Source organism: Lissotriton helveticus, chromosome 8 (assembly GCF_964261635.1).
Source record: "Lissotriton helveticus chromosome 8, aLisHel1.1, whole genome shotgun sequence".
Taxonomy (NCBI): domain Eukaryota; kingdom Metazoa; phylum Chordata; class Amphibia; order Caudata; family Salamandridae; genus Lissotriton; species Lissotriton helveticus.
Window position 1 is genome coordinate 75716142 of NC_136069.1, and position 17674 is coordinate 75733815.

Consider the following 17674-nt stretch of genomic DNA (forward strand, 5'->3'; position numbering starts at 1 on the left):
TACATAATGTAAAAGCGACAAAGCGTAAATTCTGTGCCATCGCGCTATTATTAGCCAAACGTAGAGTTTCTATAGCTGGGACAGCCCAAACACACCCCTGATCAAACAGTGGATGACGGACATGTCATATTGCCAAGATACTCTTAGAACGTATGAGGAGTCACTTCCCCCTGAATCTAGACCCCGGGATTACTGGACATATCTAACGTCTTACTTAAACGCACAAATAGAGGATTAAAGAGACACAAGGTACACATGTCTATAAAGAAATTGACAGGTTTGTCGATAGGCAGAGGTTTCATTTTCACAAACGCACTGATTTGTTTGTATGGGTGAGGAATGCGGTAGTGGACTGATCTGGTTCTGTTCTATAAATGTTATTTAAATAAAACTGTAAAAAATGAGATCAACTGACATTGTGAAAGCGGCCGGCCCACAGTGGTTGTAGGTGACTTGCTGTGTACTTCACCAACTAACGCTGTAATGATTGTACGTATTTTCCTTGTACGTGACGTCACACTGCCAGCCTATTCAGGGTTGTGGGCACTAAGCTGTGTATCTTATGCGCATACTAGTAATAAAGATCTTGGAACAAAAAAAAAAGTGTATATTGATTGCACCTGCGCCTGATTTTTATGTATGAATGTGCTTTGATTGCACCAGCGGCTGATACATTTTATCTTCATTATTTTCTAAATCTTTTCACGATTTCAATAACTTTTGAATCTTATTCACGAATGTCATTTCCTCATTTTCTACCAACATCGCCTTTCTACTAAATACTGATCGAAACTTCAACAGTTTCTTCTTAAAAAATCGTCATAATTATTTCAGAAACTGATTTCACCTTATTTTTCCAGTATTGTTTCTCCCAAGCGGTGTACATTTGAATTGCTAACATCGCGTGAGCCCGCACGCTCAGGATCTCCATTCTGCCTTCTGTCTTCGATCGGTGAGTCTATTACGTGTACACCGAACTTTGACCCCTTTGCCACGCATCACGCAGCGCCCTGTGTCATCGCGTTGTCCGCCATTTTAAATCACCTTGACAACGTTTCTCAACGCCGATGCGCACGGCAGCGCTTTTATGAACCTTGATGTTTGACATTTTTTTTATCGCGATTTTTACACCAGCAAGCTCAACGCTACATGATTTCTACGCCAGCAAATAAAAAAGTTCTTCTGTGGATTATGATACAACCAAGATAGACGTCGGTGACTACTTCTTTTATTTTAGTTTGTTTATTTTTATTACTCATGTGTGTATGATGTATTTATTTTAACCCCTTTAGAGCTTGTAAATAAACCTCCCCAGTGCTGCGCTGTCCATTGGAACTAGTGCTGAATGGACGTCCAACGGTCGTGCGCAGCACTGGGGAGGTAGTGGCCGTGACGACCGTTGGCCGACGGCAGCAATTAAGGGGTTAAGTTTCTTCTTTTACTTTATATTATATAATAATTCAACATACTTTCTACTATGTCTAATAACATTGTTTCTCCTGCACATTTTTTACCTGTAGCTGGTGATCCCAAAATGGAATGGGATCTATGCTTTCCTACATTTCTAGCGTATTCTCCTGGATTACTTCACCAGGTAGGGACAGTGGCCCCGCCTGGTGCCTGTAGCTCTGTTCTGCATAGAACAGGTCTTTCAGCCATAGCTTTGTCTGCCTCTCACTTGGGTTTAGAGGATCTGTTCAGCTAGCTGGAGTCCTAAAATCCTCCCTGGTCGGACGCCACTCTGCCCCGGTCTCTGCCTGGTAGCTGAGTCTTCACACTGGGTTGTGTATGAGCTCCACTACCCAGTCTACTTCCTCCAAACCCTGAGCTGAAAATGTCACCCTAGTCCATAGGCTAAAGGTTCCCCGGTCAGTGCCTTTAACCTTCCTGATGCCTGAGCCTGCGGAGCTTTAAAAGGTTAAGTCCCCTGCCAACCCTCCTCTCCCCTTGGACCTGTCTGGAAAACCATTTTCTCTTGCCTATTAAGCTACTGTCACAAAGTGGGGGCTTACAAAACATAAGGGACTCTGCTGGTGCCCACTCCAGCCATCTGGTCACCAGACTGACCTGCGAGAGATCGTGTCCCCATCCCTGCACCTGGCGACACAGGGCAGAAGGAGAAAGCCCCTGTGCCATAGAGCACATGGTGAAGCAGACTCCAAAGGACCCATAGCCCCGTCCCTCCCACTGGCTTGGTGTCAGAAGGACCAGAGGGGGGACAAGCACCCATGGACTGAGTCAAAAGCTTGGCTCAGAGGATATTGATTTAGCACATGTGCACTAAGTGCGATGGAAGCTGCCCCCTTCCGTCTGCGATCCAGTCCCCAGCCCCCGCCCGAGCAGCTCTATGCACCAATCCAGAGGATGGCTATCCCAGGCCAACCAAGGCTCCACACCACCGTGGTATCATTACTGTTCATGGGACGGATTCTGACTTAGATGCATTCAGAGGTGACTGCCAACTTTGACAAACAGTCCCTGAGGAAAGCAGGCTGTTCTGTCCAATCATGTCTAAGTCTACAACAGAGAGCTCTCTTCACCTGTGAGGGCATTCTGAAGCTTTCTACAAACATATGGTCACCATCTGACATTAAGAACCAGAGTTGACCGCCTTGTTCAACAGCATGCCCACAGTTCTTCTCAGGGAGGTCCCTGATATGTATGAACCACTTGTAAACCAGGCCTCAGGTTTGAATCAACGAATAAGGTATTTATAAAGCGCACAGCTACTCAGAAAGAGTGTCCCGGCGCTGGAGAACCTCAGAACTAGTCTGCTGCTTTCCCTAGAGGTAAGTGTTGGAAGAGACACGTTTTAAGCATCTGTCCGTTTATGCCAGTTCTGAAAAGAACAAAAAGATCAATTGATGGGCAGAATGCAGATCAATGTCATACATTCACCCCAGTACATAGATCTGGGCCTAAATCCATCGCTTTTTTGCTCCCCATGCCATTCCAGTTTGAACCCAGCCATATGCAAATCAGTCTTGACCCTGTGACCTGTGGGAACAGTCCAGCCTGGACTGCCAGGCCAGGTCCTCCCTGGACTGGAAACAAGCATCCTAGGACCTGTTTCGGTGTTTCACCCCTCATCAGCCAGGCTAGCTTGACTCCAGTGGCATGGAGAGCCCGGGACACTCATCTGAGCATACCCGTCCCACTCGGGGTGTCAACCAGGGAGTAACTTTGGTGGATAACTGGGCAACATTCTCTAGGGTTTCTGTTTACAAAAGCTGCTCTGTAATACAGGCTGTCTCTCTCCAGGTGTGTACGTAGACCTCCAGGCAGGGCCGGACTGGACGTAGCAGGCACCGGGTGTTTCCCCAGTGGGCCTCTAGGGTGGAGGCCGGTTTTGGGCCCCTGGGGGCTGTTTATGTTACCAGGGATCGGCAACATTGGCCCCCCTGTAACAAAATTGGCCAAAACCGGCCATTGCAAACTGCTCGACTGCACCCCCCTCACTCCAGGCGGGGGGAGGCCGAGCAGTTTGCCAGGGCAGGTTTCCGTTCCCAGTCCGGCCCTGCCTCCAGACGACTCCTGATGTCCCATACTGATGACTTGTGTGGATCTGGTTGAGCGTTGCCTCCCACCCTCCTAACTTGCACAAAGCCAGGAGCAAGCTCCCGCATGGTGTTTTTTTTCAAACTGTAGAGTGTGGGGTTTCCCACGGACAAGCAAGGACTTAGTGATAAGTTGAAAAATTGTAGGTGGAAGGATCCTACGCAATAAGGTACTTAGGGCCAGTTGTAGGTAGGCTTTTACCGGTCGATCTCGGACGAAATCACCCGTTACCGACCGGTAAAAGCCTTTTCCTTTGTAGGAGGCTATTTTACTGATTCGGTAAATAACGAATCGGTATTTACAGATTCGGTATTTACCGAATTATCATTTACAAATTTGGTATTTACCAAATCGGTAAATGAGATGTAGGAAGCACTGTCAAAAGTGCTTCTGGGCTTTAAGAATTTGTTATTTACCACCAACTATTAGTTGGTGATAAATAAGGAATTCCTATGTAAATGCATAAATGTGCATTTACACCTGTGCCATGTGACAGACATACATGCCCTTAGGGCATATGTATGCCACATGTGCACACCAGCACTAATCAGGGGTGCAACAGGGTGTCAAAGTGACACCCTGCCACCCTTGAATTTTTCCCAATTTTACTGAATCGGTAATTACCGATTCAGTAATTGACATTCAGGCCCATAGGAATGAATGGCAAATACTGAATCGGTGATTAACGATTCAGTATTTTTTACCGATTAATTACCTACATAGGATTTACCGATTCTAAAATACAGAATCGGTAAAATTCTGTATTGTAGAATCGGTAAAACCTATGTACCTACATCTACCCCCACATGCATCAAACGATTTTGGAGTCGCAAACGGTGCGAATCGGAAAATTCAGCCGTTTGCGATTCCAAAATCATTTTTTGGGATGCATGAAACAGTTTTTCTTAAAACGCAATTTTTTGCATTTCCTAAAAATGCGATTGCATTTAAGGAATCGCATTTGTGCGATTCCTTAAATGTAATGCATGAATGTTTTCAAAATTGCGAATTCTGAAATAGAATGTGCAAATTAACACGAGGTTGACCCTCGTGTTAATTTGTGAAAACTTTCAAAATGCTCAAAAATGCATTTTTGAAAGTGTCATGTTACACACACACATGTCCTTTGGACATGTGTGTGTGAAATTTGCACTTAAAAAAACATTTCAAGGGTGCAGGGGGGGTCATTTGGACCCCCCTCAGCACCCTTGCAATGCATCAACAAATTGCGAATCGCAAAAAAAAAAAATGCAAAACGGCATTGATTCCTATGGGCCTCTAGGCCCATAGGAATCAATGTAATGCCATTCCTTAATTGCGATTCGCAATTAAGGAATCGCAAATTCCGAAAATTAAGAAATCCTAAAAACTTTTAGGATTTCTTGATGCAGAGGAGTTTGCAATTCCTAAATTGCGATTCCTTAATTTTCGCATTTTAGGAATTGCAAAATCCTACAATGATGCATGTGGCCGCTAGCCCTTAAACACCACACCCATAAGGTAGGACTCACAACAGAAATCCTTGCATGGAGCTCATTCCTAGACATTCTGGAAGGGGTGAATGTGAAGGCTCCTAATGGACTCACTTCCTTTCTCCTTGCAAGTCACCTGTACAGTGAGTTTAGCAGAATAGAGCAGGGCCGCGCGAGGGCCTCTGGGGTTCACCCAATCACTGCAGAGTTTAACAATTACACACACACTCTACGCTGGCTGATGACCTAAATGCAAGCTTTCATCTATAATGCATGGGATGACAACACTCAAATATACATGAAACTCTCTGCCAGGGACAAACAGGCAGCAAGTGAACTGTGCTAACCTAGCGTGACAATCCACCGCCGGATGCATACAAGCTGGATGTCTGGCTGCAGAGAGGGCGGCACACTTCCAAACAACACGTCACGTGTCAACACAGCTGCACCCCCCTGTCTTTGTGCCACCAGCAGATGTGTGTTCATAGAGTGCAAGGCCTGGAGGTGCCTACATATGAGAACCTGACCAATGCATCAAAGTGACCCCACGGTGACCCGGTAGCGTTTTATGTATGTAATAGGGGCATTGTGTATGATTACGAACACACTGTGGGGCAGATTTACAAGCCCCTTGCGCCACTTTTGCGTCACTTTTCCCATGTTAAAAGTGCCGCAAAAGTGCGGCAAGGGGCTTGTACATCTGCCCCACAGGGGCAGATTTACAAGCACCTTGCGCCACTTTTGCGTCACTTTTCCCATGTTAAAAGTGACGCAAAAGTGGCGCCAGGGGCTTGTAAATCTGCCCCTGTGTGCTCCCCGTTGATTATTTATCCACTCTTCGTGGGGTACAGGCCCTTCTCTCACCAATCCTTGAAGGGCCCGGGGGGCTTTCCCATGAGTGCAGGCAGTGGGGGGGAAGGGTGGGTCACTCACAGGGCTGTTCACTAGTGCACAGTGGGAGACTGGATTAATCAAATTCATGGACACATTATTAAATGCACTGGACTCTGGAAACTCAATAACGCACGTTTACACGTGGGAAATCTGACTGACGTGTGATCAGTGATTTTAATGCTTTTAGACGTTCTATGACTATGTTACAAAAAAAAAAGTTATTTTTTATTCGCGTAGAATGTGAATCTACTGAAGGGTCAGGAGGAGAAATATAGTAATGGTCGTTTTATGATTTCCCGCGACAAGAATTGATTTTATTTCATCTTAAGTAAATGCTATGATTTAATTCATCTGGAAATAAAGTGGAATTGAAATGGAAGGCGGGTGAGTGGGTACTACGAATTAACCTTCCTCTGTCCTTCATGGACCCCCGGGCGGCCCACATGAGCCTGTGATGTAGGTCTGAGGAACTCCGATTTATTTATTTAACTCATTTGTATGGCGCAGCGAATCATCCCCAGAGGGATCTCCTGGCCCCGGAAAAAGGGACACCAAATAGGCAGTAGAGTCTAAAACAGCCAGGTTTTGAGTAGCTTCTTTAATCGTGCAAAAGTAGAGCAGGCACGGATCTCCTCCGGGAGCCTATTCCAATGCTGAGGGGCAAGATAAGAAAAAGCCCGTCCACCTTGCTTGAACTTTCTAATCCTCCGAGTACAGCGTAAAGATCGGTTGTTAGATCTTAACCCGTTGGCTGCTCTGAATGTTCCGCACCAGGGGAACGTTCTATTGAGCGGGCGGAGCCGCATCGGTCAACGGGCTTGTGCAGCACTACCAAGGTAGTGCTCGCGACGGCCGTTGGTCGACAGCAGCAGCCAACGGGTTAACTGCTGTGTTGGTCGGTACCATTCAAGTTTTTTCTCCCAAGTAGGCAGGGCCATTCCCCTGTACGGATTTAAAGACTGTACATAGCAATTTAAAGATGGTCCTAATGGGGAGCCAGTGCAATTGATGTAGGAGAGGAGAAGATGGCGTACGTGCCGGCTTATTCAGGGCTGCCGTGTTTGTGTGCAATTTCGATGCCAGGTCTTCCCTTATTCCTACAAGCAGGGAGTTGCCATAGTCTAGTCGACTGATCAAAAGCGACTGAATCAGAGACTTCCTGGCCGCCAGAGGGATCCACAGAAATATCTTCCTAAGAATCCTCATTGTTCCAAAGCAGGCGCCCCAGGTGATTTAACATGTTCGTCCATCGACAGTTTATTGTCGATCCTGATGCCTAGATTCTTCACCCACTTCTTCCACAGATGGATGTTTCCCCCCATGCCGTGCCTCACCCCCATGGGCTGGCAGACCCACAGGGGTGACTTACCACATGTTGTTCTCTTACTACTCCTAGGATCTGGGTGGTTCCAGGTCCCGGAGGCTCGTCTTCCTCACCAGCCTCACCGCCCGCGCCATGCACCAGGGTGCTCTGCGGCTGGATGGGGGCAGCGAGGACAGCAGAAGAGAATGAACGGAGAGACTGGCTTCCCAGCTCTAGGGGGTGGCTTTGTAGTGGCAATCGACGCATCCCCAGGCTGAGGGATGCCATGTACTGCCAGGAGCGTGTCAGACCTCTGGACTGGCTCCATGAGAATAGCCGTCAGGTCTGGAGACGGGCAGCCTGGGAATGCACCTTTCCCGTTGGATGGATCCCTTGAAGCCTGCAGATAGAGAGGGTCCCTGACTGCAGACCCTTATTCTTTCTTGTCTCTTAAAGATGGCTGCCAGCAGTGACAGCCTATGTAAGCATGTCCAGGTTCACCTTTGTGTCATGGGTGGAGCGTTCTAGAACATTCTAGAGGTATCACAGGAGCACCTGACATCAAGAACCAATCATAATGCCTTGTCTGTAAGTCTCAGCGAGCCCTGCCCGATTCTTAGCTCTTCCCAAACAGGACCTCAGCTTCATAGGATCTTTCCTGGTGGGCGCCTGCTTTTAACATTCCATGGATGGTAACCAGAGCCACGCCAGAGCAGCGGCTGTCCCTCTCAACACGTTTTGGCTACTCTCAGAGCTGTTCTGGCCTTCACGGTGAGGAAAAGTGTTCTTCTGATCGGCATCATTTGTACCGGGACGCCATTGTTTTTTCATTGCCATCTCGTTTCAAACACTTCCACACGACCCACCTGGTCGTTTCTGCTGATGCCTGAGGAAAATCTAACTAACACGACAACAGCCATCTTGCAGCCTGCATTTCTGCCCAGGAACTGTCTCACACCCACCCCCCTGTTCTCTGCAGTTCACCAGAAAGCCACGAGACACTCGCACACTCAGTAAATGATTTATTTTCCATCTCCTGCTCCCAGCCTGGTAAGCATCCTTGACACCGTGATCAGGTTATCTGGACAATGTTCTGACTGCTGGACCTTGATCAGGGTGATTAAACAATGACTTGAAAGACTGGGCTTTGATCAAGCAGAGTGAACAATGACCTGAAAGACTAAGCCTTGATCAAAGCTGAGTGAACAATGATTTGTGTACCAAGTCTTGACCAGGTCACCATCTACAAACATCATCTGGGTCTGGTTATCAACTGTAAACACTGCCCTGATTAAACAATGAACTAACAGCCAACAGACTGGGATGAAACATGATAAAAGGCTTGTAAGCTGCAGAGTAAAGCAGCAGCCTCCTCTGTCTTGTCTCTGACTAGCTTGTGACTCTGTTCCATAGCCTGGGCTATTGAATAAATTTACGTTCCTCCTGCAGACGAAGGCTCCTGTGTCTCCTTTTACTAAGTATGGCAGGTATGGAAGACTTGGGCGGTTCCCCGCCACCGAGACCCAGTAAGTGGGTTATTCCGGTTCTTCAACGGTGTTGTAGAGGCATGGGGATTTGATGGGAGATTTTCCTGTGATCTGCACAGGGCCTGCGGGCAGGCTGCTTGCTGCTCACTAAGCAGCAAGCAATTCATATAAGTCCCAGATTCCACACAGAAACCCTATGACCTGGGGGAAGTGCAGGTCAATGGAGCTGACAGGGAGTAGTGGAGCAACCTCTGGGAGGGAAAGATCCCAATATGATATGATTGTGCCCCTGGGAATAGGCCCCCCTTTAAATCTGTAAAATTGATAAATGTTTGCCAGAGGCAACACGTTCACTCTCAATGGAATAATCACCTCTTTGAATGACTGTTCCTTGCATGTATCCAACGCAGTCTGCAAACGAAAGCAGAGTACATCACCAAGGGGAGTGTCTTTGGGATTTGCCCAATCTACAGCACCTTTGAAAAACTATGTAAAAGACCATAAGACCATGTAGGAAATTGGGTTACTGGTTGAGGGGCGTGGAACCCTATTCAAGCAGCAAACACAATTCTTGTCAGGGTGAAAAACAAGCAAACCCCAAATTAACCTGTGATTAACACTCTAGTAGCTTGGAACAAAAGCAGTTATGCTCAACTTAGAGGCAATTTTTAAAGCATTTATACAGCACACAAACAGTAATAAAGTGAAAACACAACACAAGAACAATCCCACACCAATTTAGAAAAATAGAGGAACATTTTATTTTAGTGCAATTTTAAAGATGTAAGTAAAAATAGTGTTTAAAAGCGAAAGTGCCAACTGTGGCTATCTGGTTGTGCTGGACTGAGCAAAGTCTCAACTTCAGGCTGAGTGCTGGACCGGGACAAAGTCTCAACTTCAGGCCGACCACAATGGAGTGCAGGCCGGATACAGGGACCAAGTTAGTCCCGCAGAAAAATTCAACTTAAATCCTGGTTGCGGGATGCTGCACCGTGCAGCAGCGGTCCCAAGAAACAATGCGAGGTCCACATCGAGCATGTGTTGCGTAGCAGCAGTTCTGATGAGCTGCAAGGGTGGCGATGCGGGCTTGTGTCGAGGCTTCGTCGCACTGCGTCAGTTCTGATGAGAGACTGCGAGGCCCATGGTGAGGATGTGTCTCTCAGTAGTGTTTCCAATGAGCTGGGCAGGCTGAGATGCGGGCTTTAACCAAGGTTACATCGCTCTAAGTCGGTTCCAATGAGGCGCAGCAAAGAGATGCGTTGTGTTTACGTCACACAGTGTCACTTCTGTTGACACCACAGCTGGGCTGGCAGAGGACCTTTAGACCCACTTCCAAGGATCTAGGACTAGAGGGCACCATTAGGGGGGGAGGAGGGGTAAGGACTCACAGCAGGCCAAGACTGGGAATGTTTATTTATTTAACTAGGTTCCTAAATGCATGTATCCAAGAGAATACATATGAGCTAGATCTACATATATGCTGTAGGGTGTTCGGCACTTTCTGGTTGTTTAAAGGGATGCACCCAGCCAGGCAGAACCTATTGCTCCTGTCAAGAGCGGGTGATTACATTTGCTGTATAACCTGTGCTCATCCTTGGGGAGCTTGGCACTGAGCAGTCAGTCTTATCTCAGAGGCAGTGTGTAAAGCAAAGGCACAGAAGTCACATGCGATAAATACACTCAGCATCACAAAAGAACTTCACACAGGATGTTTGTAAATAACATTTGTATTCAACACACATATTCAATCATTAGAACATAAACATCAGTTACTTTTGGGCATAAAACACATCTGGAAATATTACTGGCAGTACTAGGCCCACTTGTATTGTTATGATATCAATAGTAAGCACCCTGTGGACAATTCCTAATCTAACACCCACTTCCCCCACAGAGAGAGAGCACCCTTATGCAGTGCAACATGCTGTCCACCCTGGCCCACCCTAGCAAGCCTGATAATATAATCCCACACAGTTATAGGGTACGCCCTGGGCACAAGGATATCAAAAATATGTACATGAATGAAACTATAGCACTTTTTAGCAGCATTTTGGACTGGAGCCATCCAGCAAACCTAATGGTAATTGTATTGTGCTTTTGGCATGAAATAAAAGTATAAATCAGCACCACCTTCCTGTGTCATGAATCACAGGCAGTCTGCCGACTATCACTCCCATTCACACACTCACTCCGCACCACTACACAGAGTGACAGGTACCAGTCCAGTCTTTCCATACAGAACTCTCTCGCACACATATGCACTCAGATCCCTAATGCAGTGCTACTAGTACCCAGCCGGATGCTTGTCCGTACTGTACAGTCATTGAAAACGGCATCTTGCACAGTCCGAACAGGGTACTACACAGTTCGCGTACCGCTACTTCGCAAACTACACCCAGCCCTACCCTCAACCAGTAAATCCGCTCACCACCAACAAGACATTTATGAGTGTTAGGGTCCCTGAGATACAGGAATCACAGACCTTAGATGCGGGCAAGATTTCTGGGGCTCTGCAAGTCTTAGTTCCATACTCACACCGTGCTACCCATTGGGATTCAGCAGCCGATGTGGGCACTTGAGAGACCACTGCCCTCCAGATGTCACAGGCAGGTAGATGGTGTAGTCCCTCAGGGGAGATCTTTGATGTCCCTGAGATCTCCAGACGAACAGGAGGCCCACAGATGGTCACATGGAGAGAACACTTCAGGGCATCACACTTCAGCAGGCGAACCAGTATTCACAAAGGGCATGTGGTCCCTTTAAATGGCAGTAAAAGTCCAAGTGCACAACGGAGTTCTCTGGCACTGTGCACCACGCAGTACGGGTTCTTTGGTCCAGCATCCCCACAAGCATATGTTACCCTTTGCTGAAGAATGGTACCACTAGTTATACTGTTGTGTGCCTGTCACGTTAGGGATAGTTTGAGGGGTTTCCCTTTGAACCTCATAAGTCTCCCCTAAATTGTAGGTCTGTCTGCCATGGGGCCATGGAATGTAGATCTTAATATTTATTGGGGCCATGATAAGGCCCCCAGAGACCAGGTGTCAAAACATCTCCCTCCAATCTATCCTATTCGTCCCTCAAATGACAGAGGTCTGTCATTTTAGTGGTATGCCCATGGTTTACGGCTGTTGCTGGGGAATGCAAAGATGTGTCCACCCGACCGCTGGTGTACTCTGGAGCCAGGCACCTTGGCAGTGGCGTAACAAAAGCTTAGTGGACCCCCTGCAAGGTGTGATGAAGGGTCCCTGCACAACTACATGCAATCTATGTCCCTCACCTATCACCTTTGCAAGGACTTTCAGAACTGTACATCATATAGACACTTTCAGCAGAACTATTCCCAGATTATACAAATCTGCAGGCTGTGGATTGAGACTGTGATGTACCTCAAGTGAAAAAAGGCCTACAGGCTGCACACACTAAATGGCATTGACCAGATGGGTGGTAAACTGAGGAGTAGTTATGTCACTGATACAAGAAAGAGAGGCATCTTCGAGAAATTACTATTGTTCTTAGTGTACTGGTAGAGAGGATATCAGAATATCTAAAAAGATCTTTTACTTAAGTGAGGAAATGGCAGAGCCAGAAAACAAACAACTTTATACAAGAATGAAAATCATTCAATCAGGAAGCTTATGTAGTGCACACACAAAAAGCACTAAGCAATGAGTACTGACAAGCTCAATACTTTGTTTGAGGATTTGGGGACATGGTAACCAGAAACCGTAATGCTTTTTATTAAATCATAATCACGTGTTTGAAGATGATGGTGCCTCTGTCTGAGGCAGCCAGTCTATCTAATAGGCAAAGGTCTAAACCCTGGTTTAGTTTGTCCATTTATCACCAAAGACAGATGTGTAGAACAGCAGAGAGAAGATGGAGGGAGAGAGAATTTGGGGAAAATAGGGCTTGCTGTAGGAAGCATCTGCAGCTCCATTCGCAACAGGAAAAGGAAAAAGCTGTTTTATACTACTACTATAATGGAAGCCATTACATCGTGCTGCTAGGGGGTTCAGTTAGCTTACTCATCCATCAGGCCTCTTCCTGAGGGCGTTGCCTTCACAGAGTTTGCTAACCAACAGGGACTCTTGCCTTTCAAAACAAGATCATTATAATCCAGCACAAAATATGAATAATCTCTAGTCAGGAACCCAAATGTTTTCTCCTTATTTCACTGGCCGAGGCACTGTTGAGGCCTTGCCAAGCAGCATGTTGTGTTATCTGTCCCTGATATGGCAAGGTGTGGTCTCACAATAGATTAAAACAGCTATTATGACTCCCCACATTAAAAAAAGAAGGTCTTCCCATGGATGACAGACAATTTTGACCATGTTCTTATTTGCCGGTCTCAGCAAAGTGTCAGAGGGAGTGGTACATGAAATGATCCAGAAGCATGTTTGTAAGTTTTACTTATTCAGTGAATGTTAATTAGGATCTCAACAGGGGCATGGTACAGAGACAGTCATTTTTTTGCTTGAACCTGTCCGTGTCCTGTGATATAATAGATCACTCTGTTCTTCTGGAAAGGGAGAACTTTTCCCTATGGTTTTGAGGTGCAAAGCTTGGCTGTAATCAGCTTTAGACTGGGTTTAGTGATTAAGATAATTATCCCATGGTGAGGGAGCTTGTTTTTGCGCTGCCACAAGATTCTGCAGTTTATCAATTTCTTTTTAACGGGTTTATGGCTGACTTTCAACTGGACTAGGCTTAAATAGATGACACCCAAATAAGGGTTCATCTGGAGGAAGGTAGTTGCCAGGCTCTGTTCCCACATTCTTACAGGCTCACAGAGATTGTGGCCTCTCGGTGGCAACATTTAATCCTGGAATCATTACCTTCACCCAAGAGCCTTCATCAGCAACCACACCAAGCACAGAATTAGCTGTTGAATTGCACATCCCTTCTTGTCAGTAAACGGAATACAGCAAATGCCTTTAAGAAAACTCTGATCGCTTGAGCATGCTTGAAAACTTAAAAAGGAGTTTAGCTCCAACTGTTAGTGTTCCACAGTGTTTAGTTGCAGTACAGAACCTCTCCAGCTCTTCTAAGCATCCTCAATTGTCCTGCTGCTCACCACTGCTCCACATTTTTCTCCTTGCCTACCCTTAGTGTGTACTCTTCCACTCTTCTAGATTTCCTAGTCTTTCAGTTCCAAATGGTCCTCTTTGCCTTTTCAGTGCCATTATGCTATTTATTTACTCGCCTACTATATTCAGTCCGCGTCAGACAGATACCTTTATTACCAGACATTTTCAGATCAAAACTTCAACACGCAGTGCATCACTCCAGGCTTCTGGTTTCTTTGCCATCACTGCCTAGTCCGCAGCTGGTCAACTCTACTGCTGATTACCATTTCACTCCAGAACCATTTTAGTGGCATGTTCGAAGACCAATCTTGAAAGGCAGAAATTAGACTACCATCATCCTGATGCTTGGTGCTCCCTCTTGTAAGTTAGGAGGCATGCACCATTTTAGAGTGGGGTGGTTGTATTCCATCCCCTCATGTCTGATAATAGAGAAAGAGAGTAAATAACAGCTTCTTGTGGGGATGAGAGTAAGTAAACCAGCTTTCAGTGGCAGAAAAATGGAAATATCACAAAATGGAGTGGCTATTCCATCTTAATCTCTGTTTTCTTGGCCGGAGTTCATTATGGCAGCATCATGAACCATCTCTACTGTTAAGATCCTAAATGTCTATACTGACCATCAACTCTCTTTAGGTCCCAAAATTAGAACAGAAGTGAAAAGTTTAGTCCAGACTGGCCCGAAATCTTGTGCCGTTCTTGGGCTCAATGAATAGGGCTTCATTTATGAGGGTTAACATTTTATTTTGTATGGCCTTTGATAATGTCCTTCATGACACGAGAACTGCTGGACAGATTTAACCTGTTCCAGATGGCTCCAAGCATTGTGATTGATTTACAGAGTGAAGAAAGCAGATTATGCAGTGCTTTGTGGAATTATATTATATCCGGCCCATAGAGCTACTCATTACAAAGGTGATTTGTGCCTTAAAAAGTCATTAGATGATGCTGCCCCAGAAGACAGTTGCGATATTCAGCTCCAATGAGACCTATCTCGCTGAGATACTGTAAAAGGCCTTCCAGTGGAGCCTTCTCTGCCATCTTTGTGGTTTCCCTATGTTACATATTGCCTTCGGAACACTGGGCAACTGAGAAACTGTTTAAAACCAGCCATTTCTAGAAATTCTATAGCTAAGGATGAGTTACTGCTCTACCAGGTAATGCTGTTCTTTGTACAGTGGCCACCACACTACATACATGCACATTCTCCTTAATAGAAAACCAGAATGTTAATCTATATTTGTAATAGGACATGCTACGTTTTCTCCTTTGTGTAGTACTCTTCTGCAAGTATACCCTTCCTGTTGCTACTCTACCCATTTGTATCTTCTCCTACTAATATTCTCCCTCATGTGGCCTCTTTTTACTATCTCCTTCACATGTTCCCTATCCTAAGGTTTTCCACTCCCTTCCTCTGTCTTTTGTCTCACCCTCTCTTCATTGCTTTTTTTGTCATCTCTCCTCCACTGGGATGTTTGTCTTTTCTCTCTTCCATATTACTCGTCTCTGTGTCACCTGTTTCCTTTCTCACCTCTCCCTCTCTTTCTCATGTCTCTTTATCATCACTGATACCTTTTCCTATCAGTTGATTATTGATTTTATATATATATGTATTTTTTACCTCTTTCACTCTTGCTCAGCTAAATCTCACTCACATAACTATCATTTGATTACTTCATTTCTACCTCTTCTCTACACCTGTCTCTTTATGTCATGCCTGTTCCTTTATCAACTTGCTATCTCTTCCGCCCTGCTCTCTTTCTAACGTGTCTCTGTATCTCCATGCTCTCTCCTATATGCCCACCCTCTCTGTTCTTTCTCATCTGTACCTGTCTCTTAATTTACCCTAATCTCACTCCCCACTGTCTCTTTGTCACCTGTCTCTTGATCATTTCCACCATCACTTCACCCCACACTTATCTCTCTCTCCTGCCCTATTCGCACCTGCTGTCGCTTAATTTCCTGTTTTAGCTTGTCCATTTCTCACCTCTCTTTCTCCAAACTGTACGTCTCTTTTTCATCCCTCTCTTTTGTGACTGCTAATGCTCTCTCGAGGCTATTGCTTTCTTGGCTGTCTCTTTATACCACTCTCGGCTGACTTTCACCTCTCTTCATCTCGATTGAATGCCTGTCTCCTCCCTATCTCTGTCTCTTCTACTCTTCAGTCCTATTTTCACTTCTCCCTCTTAATCACTCTCTATCTCACTCACCTATCTTCCCCTCCCAGCCCATCTCCCTTTCCCATGCCCCCGGCTGTGTGTCCTTTAAGCTGTCTCTTTCCCATATGCCTCTATATCTTTATCACTTCTCACACAAATCTCTCCTTCCATAACTCTTATCTGTGTTTAACTTATCTCCCTCCCAACAACTGGCTGTCTCTTTCTCAGATGTTTTTCTTTCTTACTGTTCTGGTTCTATTACTCCTCTCCCCTTCTCTCAATAACTGTCTCTTGCTTGTCTTCTATCTCTCTCACATCTGTCTCCTCCACACATTTATCCTCAGTTGTCATTTATAACATGGCTGTCTCTTTATCAACCCCATCCCACTCACTCAGTCTTTCTTTCTCTTTCTCAGCTATGACTTTTCTTTCCGCAGTCTCTTTTGTACCTTTTTTAACTGGCCTCCCCTGTATCTCTCCCCATGGTGTTTCACCTGTCTATCGCTCACACACCTGTCTTTTCTATGTCTCTCTCACCTGTTCCTTTCTCACATGCCTGCTTCTTTATCACCCCTCCACTCTAATTCTCTGGCTGCTGTCTCAAGTCTATTTCTGTCTCACATCTGTCTCGTCTCTCATCTGCTTTTTACTCACCTCTCCCACCTTTCTGTAACCTGTTCTTTATTACCTCTCACTAATTTGTGCACTTCTTTCTCTCTCCCTCTCACCTGTGCCTTTGAAGTGCTTGCTTTTACTCTTTTGCCATTCTCCTTCCCTGTGTTGTCTTTCCCCTCTCCCACACTGGACTCTCCTTCCTCACTGGCACAAGGAGACATGGAGGCCCGTTTACCGAGGGGGGCCTCCTCTGCCAACATTGTTTCATTTTGCTCGTTTTTTATGTGTTTCACTGTGCTGGGATATCTCTCGTACAACAGGCATCAGCGAGGCAGAAGCTGCTGTGTTTTTTCATGAAGCCCTTGCGAGAAGGCTTTGGAAGTGGATGGGGGCCCCCTCCAGAGTAAAGGTTCCTGGGGGCCCCCTGTGTTACGCCCCTGTACTTTGGCACACAAGACTCTTAGAGCATAGAAATTTCCGTATTCTATTAGTGACATTTCTACATGAGTTATGCCAATCCCATTTACCACTGGAAAGAGTTTGGCATGGTGAACTCATTGATAAGAAACATCATGAGGCTGCTCAACTGCAATCCACTATTGCAGCCCAAAGTAATGTCAGACACTTCCTCATGTTAACCTATGGGGAAAGAAAGCCTCATAGGTAGTGAAAACACATACAGGTTTTCCTCACTACCTGTCCGCACATGCTCTAGTGCGCACACAGACCTGCAATGGCAGGTTGGACACATTGTCCCCAGCACCAGGCGTGCAGTGCACCCGCCCGGTCTGCAACGGTAGACGGGTCACGGGTTTACTGATATGGGTGTCACTGCTCATACACAGGCCTTCGATGGCAGGCTGCAAATACAATATCGAACACCTTAGATGCGGGTGTGCACACACCGCGGCCTGCAATGCCAGGCTGCTTATGAGTTTAACCACAACAGGCTCCATTGCACACACACCAGTCTGCAATGACAAGCTGGGCACATGGGCTTACCCAGGCCCTAGCACCACAGGTGCAAGTGAGCGCATATCACCCTGCCCGGGCCAGCCGGACATAGGTTAATCCGCTTACAGTTGTAATTGCACACACC

General features: G+C 46.1%; 1 long non-coding RNA gene across 2 annotated transcripts in view; it reads right to left on the reverse strand.

Moving 5' to 3' along the window:
• The window catches only part of LOC144771471 (uncharacterized), a 130523-nt gene extending 129560 nt beyond the window's left edge, over positions 1-963 (reverse strand). For both annotated transcript variants that reach the window (XR_013599296.1, XR_013599295.1), the window contains exon 1: positions 848-963. This is a non-coding gene — a long non-coding RNA (uncharacterized LOC144771471). The remainder of the gene's footprint in view (positions 1-847) is intronic.
• Positions 964-17674: the final 16711 nt, after the last annotated feature.